Source organism: Artibeus jamaicensis, unplaced genomic scaffold, assembly GCF_021234435.1.
Source record: "Artibeus jamaicensis isolate MK-2021 breed Jamaican fruit bat unplaced genomic scaffold, CSHL_Jam_final contig_482, whole genome shotgun sequence".
Lineage (NCBI taxonomy): Eukaryota > Metazoa > Chordata > Mammalia > Chiroptera > Phyllostomidae > Artibeus > Artibeus jamaicensis.
The window spans coordinates 10,724,883-10,737,948 of NW_026521857.1; the positions used below are offsets into that span (position 1 = coordinate 10,724,883).

Consider the following 13,066-nt stretch of genomic DNA (forward strand, 5'->3'; position numbering starts at 1 on the left):
ATCAGTAGTATTAAGTGTATCCACATTATTGTGCAATGAATACCCATGACGTTTTCATCTTGCAAAACTGAAGCTCTGTGCCGATTAAATAACATTCATCTCCCTTACCCCCCGCTTCTGGCAACCACCACCTTATTTTGTGTTGCTAAGGGTTTCATTGTTCCAGATACTTCACATGAGTGGAATCATACAGTATTTGTCTGTTTGTGACTGGCTTACTTCACTTATTTCAAAAATTTTTTGAGTGCTGAATAGTATTCCATTGTATGGACATAACACTTTTTATTTACTAATTTATCCGTTGATGAATATTTGTGTTTCTTTTACCTTTTGGCTGTTGTGAATGATGTTGCTTTGAACATGGTATATAGATACCTTTTAAATAAACAAGTGATGTTCACTCTTCCTTCCTGCTCTGTGTGTGCGCCTCCTGGCTGTCCAAAGGCATGTTTAAGAATGGACCATGAAGGGGAGATGGATTGGCTGTCGTGGGAGATTCAGAAGACCACTGATGGAAGGAAGGAGAGCTCAGAGACAGAGAGCTTTAGACCTCACGACGTCTGATTCCTGACTGCCGTGCTTGTATTCTTTTCTAGTAGAGAAGGGAGGGGCCCATCTTCAATTCCTCTTTTAAACTTCAGCTGCTGGAGAACCTCAAGTGTGTCTCCTAGGGTGGGGGGCTGTAAAAACATTTTTGTTCTCTGCACCATTTAGTTTTTCTTGTGTTACGAACAATGATAATAAAATATTTTCTAGAAAGGCGAACCTGCGGTTCACCTTTAAATGGGTGAACCATGGGCTGCTGAAGAGAGCATTACAGAGTTCTCACTGTGAACTAATTGTGAAGCTTGTGTTTCTCTACCAGCTAGGGTTGGGGGGAATCACAACCCCCCACTGTGCCGGGTCCCTTCCCTGTGTTCTTCCACCTCTCTGCTGTCGGTCTTACACCTTTCCCCTCACTAAGTAGTGGCATATGAAGAGGGAAAGTTGATGCTATGTATTATAGATGTTTGTACCGAACTTGTAGGGCCGTTTTAAACCTATAGGGGAAGAACCTATATGTATCCTGACAGTTTCCAGAGAAGGGATCGATCAAAGGCACAGCACCCCATTAGCAAGACTTGTTATCCAAGGAATTGCTCCTGACCAGAATGTAGCTCGTCTACCAAGCAGTACGGTGATCCCAGAGACGACAGGGATATCAGAATTTATTCTTCAACTTTGTCAAAGTTTTATGAACAGATCAGAGTTTTCTTAAGTGACTTGATGTTAGAAAAGTTAATGCAGAGCTATGAAGGGATGAGGCTGTCATTTTGGGGTAAAAAGGAAAAAAGGAAAGGGGAAAAGTAGAAAGAAATTAAACATCATTCCTTTTTAATGGCCCATTTAATGGCCATAACGGACGGTCATTCCCTAAGTAGATCTTAGCTTTATGACCTGCTGGCTCGCCACCCCCTCCCTAGGCTCCTATAATTTTAATACCAAAAGGTTAACTGCTGTTCGGACACGTTGTAGGATCTAGGCCTGCTTTGGGTAGAATATACGCTCAACATAATCTCCCAGTTCTGATTGGATGTCATTTGCTTCAAAAAGCTCACATTTTAAATTTTTTGGTAGGGTCAGAAATGTTGGTCAGCAACCAACATTGAAGTGGCTCTTTTTGAATAATAACTGTGAGCAGCAACACCAGGTGCTGGGGGATGGATAAAGCCGGGATGCAGAGTCAGTAGCCCAGACGTTTTCCTCGCTCAAACGTGTCTGTGCTCTCTGAGTGAGCAGAGCGACACTGGCCCGCCTGGAAATGCTTTTGATGGGTAGAGTTTTAAAAAGACTGTGCCTGCCCTTACTTAGGCAATTTTAATTTTTAGTCTCGGAATTGTTTGAAAGAACGAGAGAAAAGAAAGCGAGAGAACAGAGTAAGTAGGAAGAAGGAGGTGTCTGTGTTAACAGGGAACGTGTTGGCAGGCACCCAGGTCATGGGAGAGAAGGGCAGGATTCCAAGCAGGACAAGAAGGAAGGCTTTGCTCCCTGCTTCTCCAGCAGATATGGTTTTTACCTGACGGACAGTGCAGATTATGCAACAATAAATTCTGCCACAGGAAGCCAAGTTTCAACATGTGTTTTACTTCAAAATGGACCAAAATTCTGTTTGTTCTGTAGGCTTTCCATGGATTTATTCTATTTCCTCAGTCCTTCTACTGCTTTTGGTCACCCATTCCACACTAACTTGTAAGCTTTTCTCCCCAAATAAAACTTTTTCTTCACTCCCCACTCCTACTGTGGTTTATCTGTCAAACTGATGGCACTCTTTGGGTCTGGTTCCTCGGTTCCAATATTAAGCAAAGTTATGCTAAGGAGTTAATAGACATGCATTTTTCCATGGGGATTTGATGCTTGGGACACAGCCTGGTGGGGCTTTGGGGATCTGACAAGCAGCCTAGGAAGAGATTGTGTTGAGTAGTAGGGCCTCCTGGTGCTCCTGAAATCTTACAGGTGCGTGCTTAGCTAAATCTGTGGCTCTGGCCATACTTAAATACGCTCAATGTGGTGAGAATGTTTTTTAAAATGCAGAGTCTCCTATTACTCTACCATCGAGGTTTTCATTATATATTAGAGCTGGAGAAGTCCAACACTGGTCTCATTCTAAAGGTCTTCTTCATAAATTGATAGATGTTGCCATTTCTTAGGGTAAGAAAAAAGAAAGAAATCCTGAGATGAGCTCTCTCCCAGAAAAGCCTGCACCACTCCACTGGTGAACGAGACTGGCTGTATGTTTGTGTTCTCAGGGTTGTTGTTTATTTAGCTGGCGTTCACTTGGAGCTAAGCACCTAAAGCCCTTTTGAGTAGCATTTGTGACCATTCACTGAAACACATTGGGAATAAATCTAGCTTTTAGCAAAAGAAAGGATAAATAAGAGTGTCATTAAACTTACTAGAAAATGATTATTTGTTTTTGACATTTTCCACAGAAAAATCAAGGAAAGTCTTAGTTTTCTCCATCAAGTACTTTTTGTCCCCTCCCAGGTGGTCAAGTTCTTTTTAGGTGGCATTTAGGCATCGAGTTTGTGTAAGTCAACAAATGGACAACAGCAAATGTTCAGCCATCTTACTGGTGTCAAGCTTAGCAAATTGGCAAATATACGAACATACCAAATGCATAAACAAGTTTATATGAGGCGAGTATTCCAAATGAGGACAGCAGCTGCTGATTGACCCTTAAGAATAGAAATGTCTCTCCTGATCTTCTAATCTGCTCCTGTCCCGGGTTGGGAAATGTCAGCTCTGAGATTTATAGACTTGGGGCTCTGGGGTAACAAGCTGCTCTGTCAGCCCCAAGAGCTTCTTGTTATCCAACCAAAGATACAGAGACATTTTTAATTTCCCTGTATAATTCTTTAAAAATATATTTTTTAATCCTCACTGAGGACATTTCTTTCGTTGCTTTTAGAGAGAAAATCAGGGGGAGAGAGAAACATCGATGTGAGAGAAACATCGATGGTTGCCTCTCATTCGCTCCAGGCCTGGGGATCATATGTGCCTGGACCAAAGGATGGACCCACAACCCTTCAGTTGTGGGACAATATTCCAACCAGCTGAGCCTCACCTGCTGGGGTACTGCCCTGTTTAATTCTTGAGTCATTCATAACATCAGTGGTGGGCTCAAAAAAGCTTTTTGTTTTTGGACATTGGTACAAAGTACTCATTAGTAAACCATAAAAATTTTCAGAAGAGATTCCCTTCAGCTAGTAAACTCTTCATATTGGTAACTGGAGAATAAAGCTCTTAGTTTGCACTTGTTTTTCGGTCTGGGTTTAATTAAACCTAAGCAGTACCTTCAGGGTAATGGGAAAAATTCAGTTTCTCCTCTGCTCCTCCACAACAACTTTTTTTTTTGTATCTGTACAGTTTTTCCCTAATCTCTCTCCTCTAAAATTCCTCTTTAAAATGTTGATGTCACAAAAATGGTTTTAATGTTTTGGAGGGTTGTTAGTGTATGATTAAAATTGAATATCTGTGGTTCATTATTCAGTACCAAACTTGATATGGGAAACATTTGCTGGTAATCAATAAAAGCAGCTTTAGACATTCTTTACAATGGCCCAGATATGAAAACCGCCTAAGTGTCCATTAACAGATGAATGGACAAAAAACAATGGTATGAAATATGTGTACATGCGTGTGTATACACACAGTGGAATACTACTCAGCCATAAAAAGGTGAAACCTTGCCATTTGCAACAGCATGGATAGACCTTGAGGCTATTATACTAAAATTAAGTTAGAGAATGACAAATATTGTATGATTTCACTCATATTTAGGGGGAAAACAAATGAACAAACAAAACAAACTCATAGATGCAGACTGCAGCTCAGTGGTTACCAGAAAGGAGGAGAGTGGAGTGTGCAAAATTGGTACATGGGGTGTAGGTGGGTGGTGGACGCACCCAAGACCACTGGTGGTGAACATGTAGTGTATGCATGTCAAATTATAATGTGCACCTGAAACTTATATCATGTTACAAACCAGGGTTATCTCCATAGAAAAGAGCTTTATATGTTGCTACAAATAATCAAGGGGAAGGCGGAAGACACTACTGATCTAGTTGGTCCTGTAACTGCTTTTGGTCAAAAGAAATGGATAAACCACTTGACTCAGGAATCTCCTTTTCTTTGATTTCATAGTGTCAGGAGAATCTTTCCATGGATATTTTATTTATATGGAGAAACAAAACCCAAATCTCAAACCACCACTTATAAAACCCACAAACTCCCGGGCTGTCATTTGGGTTGCGGACTCTGAACTCCTTTCTGGTTGTGTTCTGTGTAGTAGACGAATGTGCCCGGTGGGGGTGCATTTTAAAGCAAATGGATGTAAAGATATAATTTAGTGATATTTTGCTGAGTGCAGTCCTCGCAATACATGTCTTCATGTATTTTACTATTTTAACAATATTTAGTTATCTGTTAGCCTACTTGAGACAGACATAATAATTTAGTAGTTATTTCAAACATACATAATAGCTCAATATATGTGTCTGATTATGATATTAGCCATTTTTGGTTAACTTCACTACTATTTTTAACTGTGTGTGAATCAGTGTATATTTAACAAGTGAGCTGACTAAATGCCATTAAATGAGTTGTCCTTATTTTGGCTTACGCCCTGCCCGAACTTTAAGTTTTCATATTGAAATCCAGCATTTAAGTACTACTTTCAAATCTCAGCCTTTTAATTTTGGATACCAAATATGGCAGATTTATTCAGGTGGCCAAGTAGACTTTTTCTGACCTTGAATGTGGTTTACTGGCATTACATTAAAAAAAAAGAGAGTCGGTATTTGCCATTTTAGGATAGCATAAGCCCATGAGGTTTTCCAGAGATCATTTTTAAAGTCTGACTTGCAGCTGCCGAACATCTACATTTTTTAGCTAAAAGGCATCTTCCTTGCATTCGGCTCTAAGTGACCCTGGAATGCAGTGAGGGGATAGTTTGCTGTGGGTTAATCTTTGGACACTTCAGATCTGACAGGCACCAGCATCTGTGGTTTGTATTGCATTGTTCTTCAGGTCTACAAATAATGTTCTCCTAAATCTGGTGATGGCTAGGGGAATGTTTACTGAGATTGGTTTTCTTTTCCATTTGCACAGTTTTAAAGCTGCAGGTAAAACATAACACAAGTGTGGTTAAAAAAATCCATCATTCAAAAAATAATTCGTGGCACTAGTAAGGTTGAAATAAAACCAGGAACTCATGTTTTGTGTGGGAATATTCACCATGGTGTTCTCTTGTGTAGTAGCGTTGTATCCGTGTTCTTCAACGTGGGTGCCAGGTGTTAGTTCACCTGGGCTTACCGAGGAAAGTGTATGTTTGTGTGGGTGTGTGTGTGGGCTAAGGCATTATTCGTGTTTTCCACAGCACAACCAAAATGTCAAAGGAGATACTTCTGTTTTAATGTAATTTTAATGGAACCTGGACTAGAGTCATTGGAAAGTTGAACAGACCACAGTTCATTTATGTGCAGTCAAAGAGCTTTGGGCCCTCAATATTGGATATATGATCTTATTAAAAATGCCTTTGAAATCAATAAGAAATAAAACAACCTTAAAATGTGGTAGCATTGACTTCATTCTTTTAAAGCATTTATTTTCAATTACCTTATTTTTTAAAAATGTACTACATTGTTTTTGATTTAAAAAATGCTTTTTTTCTGTGTATATAGTCACTGCTGTCCATAGTACATCATTGCTTTTTATTTTTTTGCAAAACAATCTCTATTCTCAGTCATTTCAGAACCTAATCCTTGAGGCGGCCATTTTGCTGAAAAGCAGCCCAGACAGCAGCTGAGTGTCAGCCTGGTCTGGTTCTTGATGAAAGAGCATCAAAATGCATTTCTTTGCCCATCACAGGCTTTAGTTCTAAATTTTTAAATGAAATAAAATTAAGGCCAGAGAATTCAATATAAAAAGTATATCTTGCAGACAGAACACTCATTAGCATCTGCTTGCCAGTTTCAAATCTAGGAGCAGGGAAACCACTGTAGTGTTACACTGATATTGAACTGATAACAAATTTGATGAAACCCGGGCACTTGTGAAGTGCAGCTGATAATAATGGTGCAAACTCAACAAAAAGTTCAGTAGAATCTGTAGGAGGCATTTTCTCTCATTTGGCCTTGTTCTGTTGGCTGTTGGCTTTTGCTTGGCAGGATGAAGGCATGGCACTTATCTCCCCAGCTAGAGAGAGTTTAATGTGCTTAAGTGTTGAGTATGCCCTGCTGTTACCGACTCTCTGAGACAATGGGACAAAACAGATACGTGGAAGCAATGTAGTTGTGTATTGCTAGGAAAACTCACCCAAACGTAATACAATTCATGTAAACCTGAAAACAATTTGCATTGTTTGTTTTTTTAAAGGTCAGCACTTAAAAATGTTTTTTAAAATTTATTTATCTTTAGAGGGGAAGGGAAGGAGAGAGGAAAAGAAATATCAATGTATGGTTGTCTCTCGTGCACCCCCTACTGGGAACTGGCCTGCAACCCGGGCATGTGCCCTGACTGGGAATTAAACCAGGGACCCTTTAGTTCACAGGCTGGCACTCAATCCACTGAGCCACACCAACCAGGCCTGCATTTTTTTGTAATCAAAATAACAGAAGGCCCTTTGACTGTTGGAAGACCTCTTTTCCTCTTTTTTCTTTAAGGTGCAGTAAATCAGTGGGCCCATAATCTTAGAAAATGGGGTAACCTCAAATATTTTCCTTTAGGATTGATGGTATATTTTGATTCTTAACCACTTCTATGTAAAATTAAATGAGATTTTTCATATAATTAGGCAACATCTTAAAACATATAATTGGTCATGTTTCTGCCCTGCCAAGTTAAGAGAAGAAAGTCAGCCTAACAATGGGGCAAATTCCACTAATTAAAGTTATACCCAAGTGGGTTAATATGATGTAGATGTTGGTTTTAATTTTTAATGGAGCTTGAAAGGGTAATGAGTCCTGAAATGTTCTGTTTGGAAAGCTATGCTCTGTAAAAGTCGCCTTTAACACAGCTGATGAGCCCTGGCTGGTGTGGCTCAGTTGGTTGGAGCATTGTCCCACAAAAAGCCACAGGTTCGATTCCTAGTCAGGGCATGTATGAGAAGGCAATGCCTTCAACATAGATGTTTCCTTTCTCTTTCTCCCCCACCCCCTCTTCTTCCTCTTTCTCCCCCCCACCTTCCTTCTCTTCCCTTCTCTCTAAAAGCAATGAAAAAATGTCCTCAGGTGAGGAGTTAAAAAAATGACCACAGCTGATGATGACTCTTAATTAGATTATAGTCTTGCTGTTCTATTTAAGAACAACACTGTGGTGCCTATGTATTATTATTTTTAATGTATTAAGATACCTTTCTTTGGTAATGGCATTTCTGAATACCTGTCTTTCTGCTCTGTTTCAGGTGTGAATCATGATGACAGTGAAAGACGGTGATTTACTGCTTTGGGGGCATGTGCGTGTATGATTAAGGGATATAAGTGCAGGACTCCAAGATTTACTTCCTTCCTGTTCCAGTGGGGATGGCCAAGGAGAGTGAGTAATGGGATAATTTACAACGCCGCAGGCCCTTCGTCAAGAGACCTCTAGTCAAAACAGGAAGATAAACTCAGATTTCAACTGGGAGAATACAACTTTTGATACTCTCTGAGCACTTCTTTGCAAGCAGTAGTCTTCAGAATTTTTGTTTTCCTTTTTCAAGGAGGTTTCCATGAAAAAGGTTAGTATATCAATATTGGTTAAATTATGTAGTTACTTGTTAACATATATATATATATATATATATATATATATTTATTTATTTATTTATTTATTTCCTCCATGCCTTGTATTTCTTGACTGTTATGTTGTTGGGACAACGAAGAAACTTCATGGTCTAATTAGAGAACTCAGGTTCTTTTGGTAAGGTTAAGGTATTACTGAGGCTGAGGAGTGTAATGACAAATTCAGCAACTTTTTTTTTGGTGGAGGAAGCTTATCAAAAGCTACAGATAAACTATAGAAGCTTATCTGTGATTTTTTATGAACTTCATTCCAGTTTTGAGGTGGCAAAATGGGTAGTTGGGTGGATGTGGATAAAGAGTTTTTCCGCCAACTCTGTAGGGTGTGTGTGTGTTTAGGGCAAAAGGGTTTAACTGACGGTGGAGAGAGCTTTATCCAGATATACGTGTGAATACACTGCAAGCAAACACAGAAGGAGTTGAACAAGGCATTGGGTCATGTTCAAATGCTTCATTTCATCCTAGATATAGGCTCTAGATATAGGCTTCTGTGCCTTTATGTTCATGTTTTTAAAAAGTGCAGATATAGCATTTAGAACAAAAATCATTCTAAAATTCAGGTGTATCATCACTTTAGACTTGCTTACTGTTCAGAGGTTTCAGGCACCAATTAACGTGATGGGATCTTCTGACGTCTTATTGTTGGTGACATTAGATTTATGAAAAGTGAATGCCACAAGGGATATTTTAAAAATACTGATTTTTATCTTTCACTATGGAATGCCTTAGCGGTTGGCAGTAGACTTCTTATATTAGAGATCATTAAGATAAAATGGGAAGAGTTCCAAGATCTTCCTTTTTTTCCCCATCTGCTCTAGGCGACTAAAACGTTCCCATAAATAACAGGTACCCTTTTGAACTGACCTTCAGGTTCATGTGATGTAAATATTGATGGCCTTGACATTTCTTGGTATGTGCATAGTTCAGGAAACACCATATCTCCAGGTAACTCAAAGCAGGTGGGTGAGCGGGGAGGTAGCCAGGGTCTCTCACCGATCGCCATAATTCAGAGAGGCCCCCGCCATAATCTTATTTCTGGGCTTCGGGCTGGGAGAATGTCAAAAGCAAAACCATCTTCTAGTTCTTGTCCTCCCGTAGGTATTGACAGCCAAACCTCTCTGGATTGGGCCCATGTTAATCTGGCCCAGTAAGATGTTTTAGAGGAGAAATATGATGTAAGTGACTTGTTTTTTTCCCCTTTAAAATTGAGGACTTCAGTACCACCTCCAGGGTGTTGCAGAGAGAGCTAATTGTTCGGGCTTTGGAGCCAGAGCTGCTGGGCCCAAATGCTGGTTGTCTGACTTCACAGCAGTGTTACATGAGGCAAATAGTTTAACCTAGCTCAGCCTTTGTTTTCTCATCTATAAAGTGGGGACAATAATTTATTAGAATTAAATAAGAGCTATTTAGTTGTGGTGAGCACTTCAGTAAAGATTTCTTAAATGTTAGTCATTAATAAACTTTCAGGTATTCTGTGCCTATAGAGACTAACCTACAAAACTGGTAAGGCCCACAGCTTAAGAAAATTAAATCTTATCCCTTTGGAAGTCCACACTCCTGGAGTACATATGTATTCAGTTACATGAAAAGCATATACTGGGGAAAAAGAGCGACAATAGCACTGACTTTGCAAAAATGGTTAAACAAGTTTTATTTTGCTACAGGTTTTAAAGTAATTTTTCTGGTTTTATGGGCATGAGAATATTAGAATACTTGCTCCATTGTATTGTCAAGCATTATTAGTAGCCTTAATTTATACATCTATTGTGCTGCAGTTGTAGTTGCAGAACTACCCCCTGCAGCGATTATTATAGCACTGGAGAGGGCGGAATGACTGCGTTCTGTTTTGAGGGGTTTTTTTCCCCACTAAGAAGCAAGGGCACCATGAGATGCTACTTACCCATCTGTCTGTCAGAGAATTTGTATGTGTATTACCTGAGCACTTAGACACCACTGAGAAAGCGGGTTTAAAATGGGGAAGAAAGTGAAAACATTGCAAGTAAAATAACCTGATGGATTTCCAGAAGGCTCTTTTCAGAGAATACTTAAATGGTTCCTAACAGCGGACCTGGCAGCCGGCTGCCCAGGCACTCGCTGTCGTCTTTAGAAAACCAAGCCCGGCCCACAGGGCTGAAACTGTAGTGCAAATCTGGATGTTTTCCAGGAAAGTCAAGCAGTGCAAGCTTCTAGTTCTCAAATTCAGGGAGGAGAAATCCAATTTACAAAGCAACTGCTCCCATTGATTGTGAACTGTTAACATTTGGGGAGATCCTGAAACAGTAACTGATTAAAGTCTTCAATGCACTGTGATTATAATTGTGGCCTTTCCTGTTCTGACCCTCTGAATTTGTGTGTTTGCTTGTGCGGCATTCACTAAGTGAGGAGGAGAGAGCAGAGAGGGTTTTTCCTAGAGAGAACCACTAGAAAGATGTTGAATTCGGGTGAAATATTATTTATTGATTACCTATGTGTTCCAGTACCCAGTGCACGGCCCACTCCCTTGAAAACACGCCATTCGCCTAGTTCTCCTTTTCTAAATTCCACCAGATACAAAAGATACTCTGCACTGGTAGAGAGGGAAGATTCGAGGTGCACTTCACACCTCTGGGCTCCTGGCCAGCTTTTCTCCTTTGTATTCATGAGCACTCACCCTTTTTCATTCCACTCGGGGGAAAAGATAGTATCCCCTGCTCCCATATTTGGTTGTCTTAATTATTTCTCTAGGCAGCTCCCACCCCCAAGAACATGTATTTCTGCAGGATTCTTTTACCCATATGAGAAGAGTGGGGTCTGGCCTCCCATAATTCTCTGTTTCTCTGCACACTTAGAAGCCTGTGGTCTAATGGCTTTAGGAGAGTTATGGGGTGATGGGGCTGCAGAGACCAAGGCTCAGAGATCAGAGAGGTGAAGGAATTTTAAGATCCATAGCCAGCAAATGTCAGCATAGTGCCTAAAACCAGTGCACACTTTGGGATCTTCCACTGTGGCATACTGGTGGCAGGTAGGGAGGTTAATGATGGGGTCTGGGGTCCTACTGTGGTTAATGAATTGAAGGGGGCCGACTGAGGAGTGGAAGAAGAAGGGTTTGGAGATAGAACAAGAAACAGGTTTTGTCTGAAATTGTGTTCAAGGGGTGCCCTTTGGTCAGGAAGGGTGAATCTTCCTGTATAATCTTTTTCCAGTTATAAGAGACAAGGAGAAGGTTAAGAGTATGATGAAGCTCAGATATTTTTATTAGCAGTTTACCTTCTATGGAAACCATGAAAGAATTGCTGTTGATTCATCATCAGGTAATTTAGGGTCATGAAGTCTGGAGGATTTCTACCTGCTTGCCTCCTTCGGTCCCTGTTACCTTTTGTTTTGCTAAAAGAAAAAGTGAGGGAAACACTTTCCAGATCTGATAACTGTAGAGATCTCTAGAGAAACATCTGGCTCCATCCCAGGGTGAGGTCACACTGTCTGATATTAGTTGGGTTCACGTCAGTGTGTCAACCAGAAAGCAAGGTGTGTTGCGTGACTCCTTTTCGGCCGTTTATCAGCAGTGGCTCTTTGGTCAGCTGTACTTTGTGTAATCATAATTGTTCAGAAGCATGTGTGTGCCTTTTATTTTGCAGGGGGTAGTTTTAAATTCAGGAGGAAAACATGATGTTTAGCTGTAACTGGTATTATAGCTCTGGCCTTACCTGTGCTCACTCATTCAAACTTGTCTGGGCAAGTCTGGAAGTCCCGTCTCCTGGTTTCCTGGAGCCACTTTTTTCATCATTGTTCAAAGAAGCTCGGGGAAAGACAAGACTTAGTCGTGTTGGACAAACAGCCATTGCTGGTACCTCATAGGATCAAAACGATGTCTGTGTTAAATATATGTATATCTGGGAATAATATTCCTGACAATAACTAATGATTATTGACTGCTCACTGTGTGCCATGCACCATTGTAAGTGCTTTACGGGTCTTCACCGCAACCCTTTGGAGTTGGTGCTATTGTTAACTTATTTCACAGGCAAGGAAATCAGGAACAGAAGTGAACAGACAGGAGACTTGTACACTCTCAAGGAGCTTATGGCGGAGTTAGAAAATTAATGCTTTAATGATTCATTCAACAAGCTGAATGCCTACTACATATAAGCTGAGTTATAAAAATTTATGGACCTCCTGTGCTTTTCCAAATGTGCTTGCAATCAAATAGAGGAATGTTTATGTAAACCAAACCTCAAAATGTGCTAACAGAGGGGAGGAGAACTCCAAGGAGAGCATGCTGACAATCACTTGGATTACCTTCCAGTTGAACTCCTTCTGGAATCATTTGGAAACCCCGGGCCCCTTTCACTGGGTCAAAAGTGAAAGCAGAAACTCAGGAAAAGTCATTCACCAAAATCTGCGTGCCACATTGCGTATGCGAACTGACACCACTAACTCTGTTAGGGAATTGTGTTGGCAGCAATAACATTAAGTAACTGTGATAGGTGACATCGTTGGTGTGTCAGCAGCTAAATTAGTACCTTGGGCTTTAGTACCCGTGACCTTGGTTCTCATTGGCAGACATCACTGGATGGGACTGAGCAGGAGAGGAGGAGAGTGGCAGATGCTGCGTGATAGTGAAGACAGTGTTCGTGAGCTTGTCAGTCAGTCAGCTCCTGGGACGTCCGTGACATTTACTTATGCTGGTGAGGATACATGGGTAGGACGGAAGAGTGTTGGCAATCGTAGGGAAAGAGAATCTCTAGTAACAAATCTTCACTGCAGTTTCG

General features: G+C 40.6%; 1 long non-coding RNA gene across 1 annotated transcript in view; it reads left to right on the plus strand.

Moving 5' to 3' along the window:
* The window catches only part of LOC128627898 (uncharacterized), a 337,323-nt gene that overhangs the window by 184,882 nt on the left and 139,375 nt on the right, over positions 1 to 13,066 (plus strand). Inside the window, exon 4 of the long non-coding RNA XR_008392191.1 lies at positions 7,943 to 8,257. This is a non-coding gene — a long non-coding RNA (uncharacterized LOC128627898). The remainder of the gene's footprint in view (positions 1 to 7,942; positions 8,258 to 13,066) is intronic.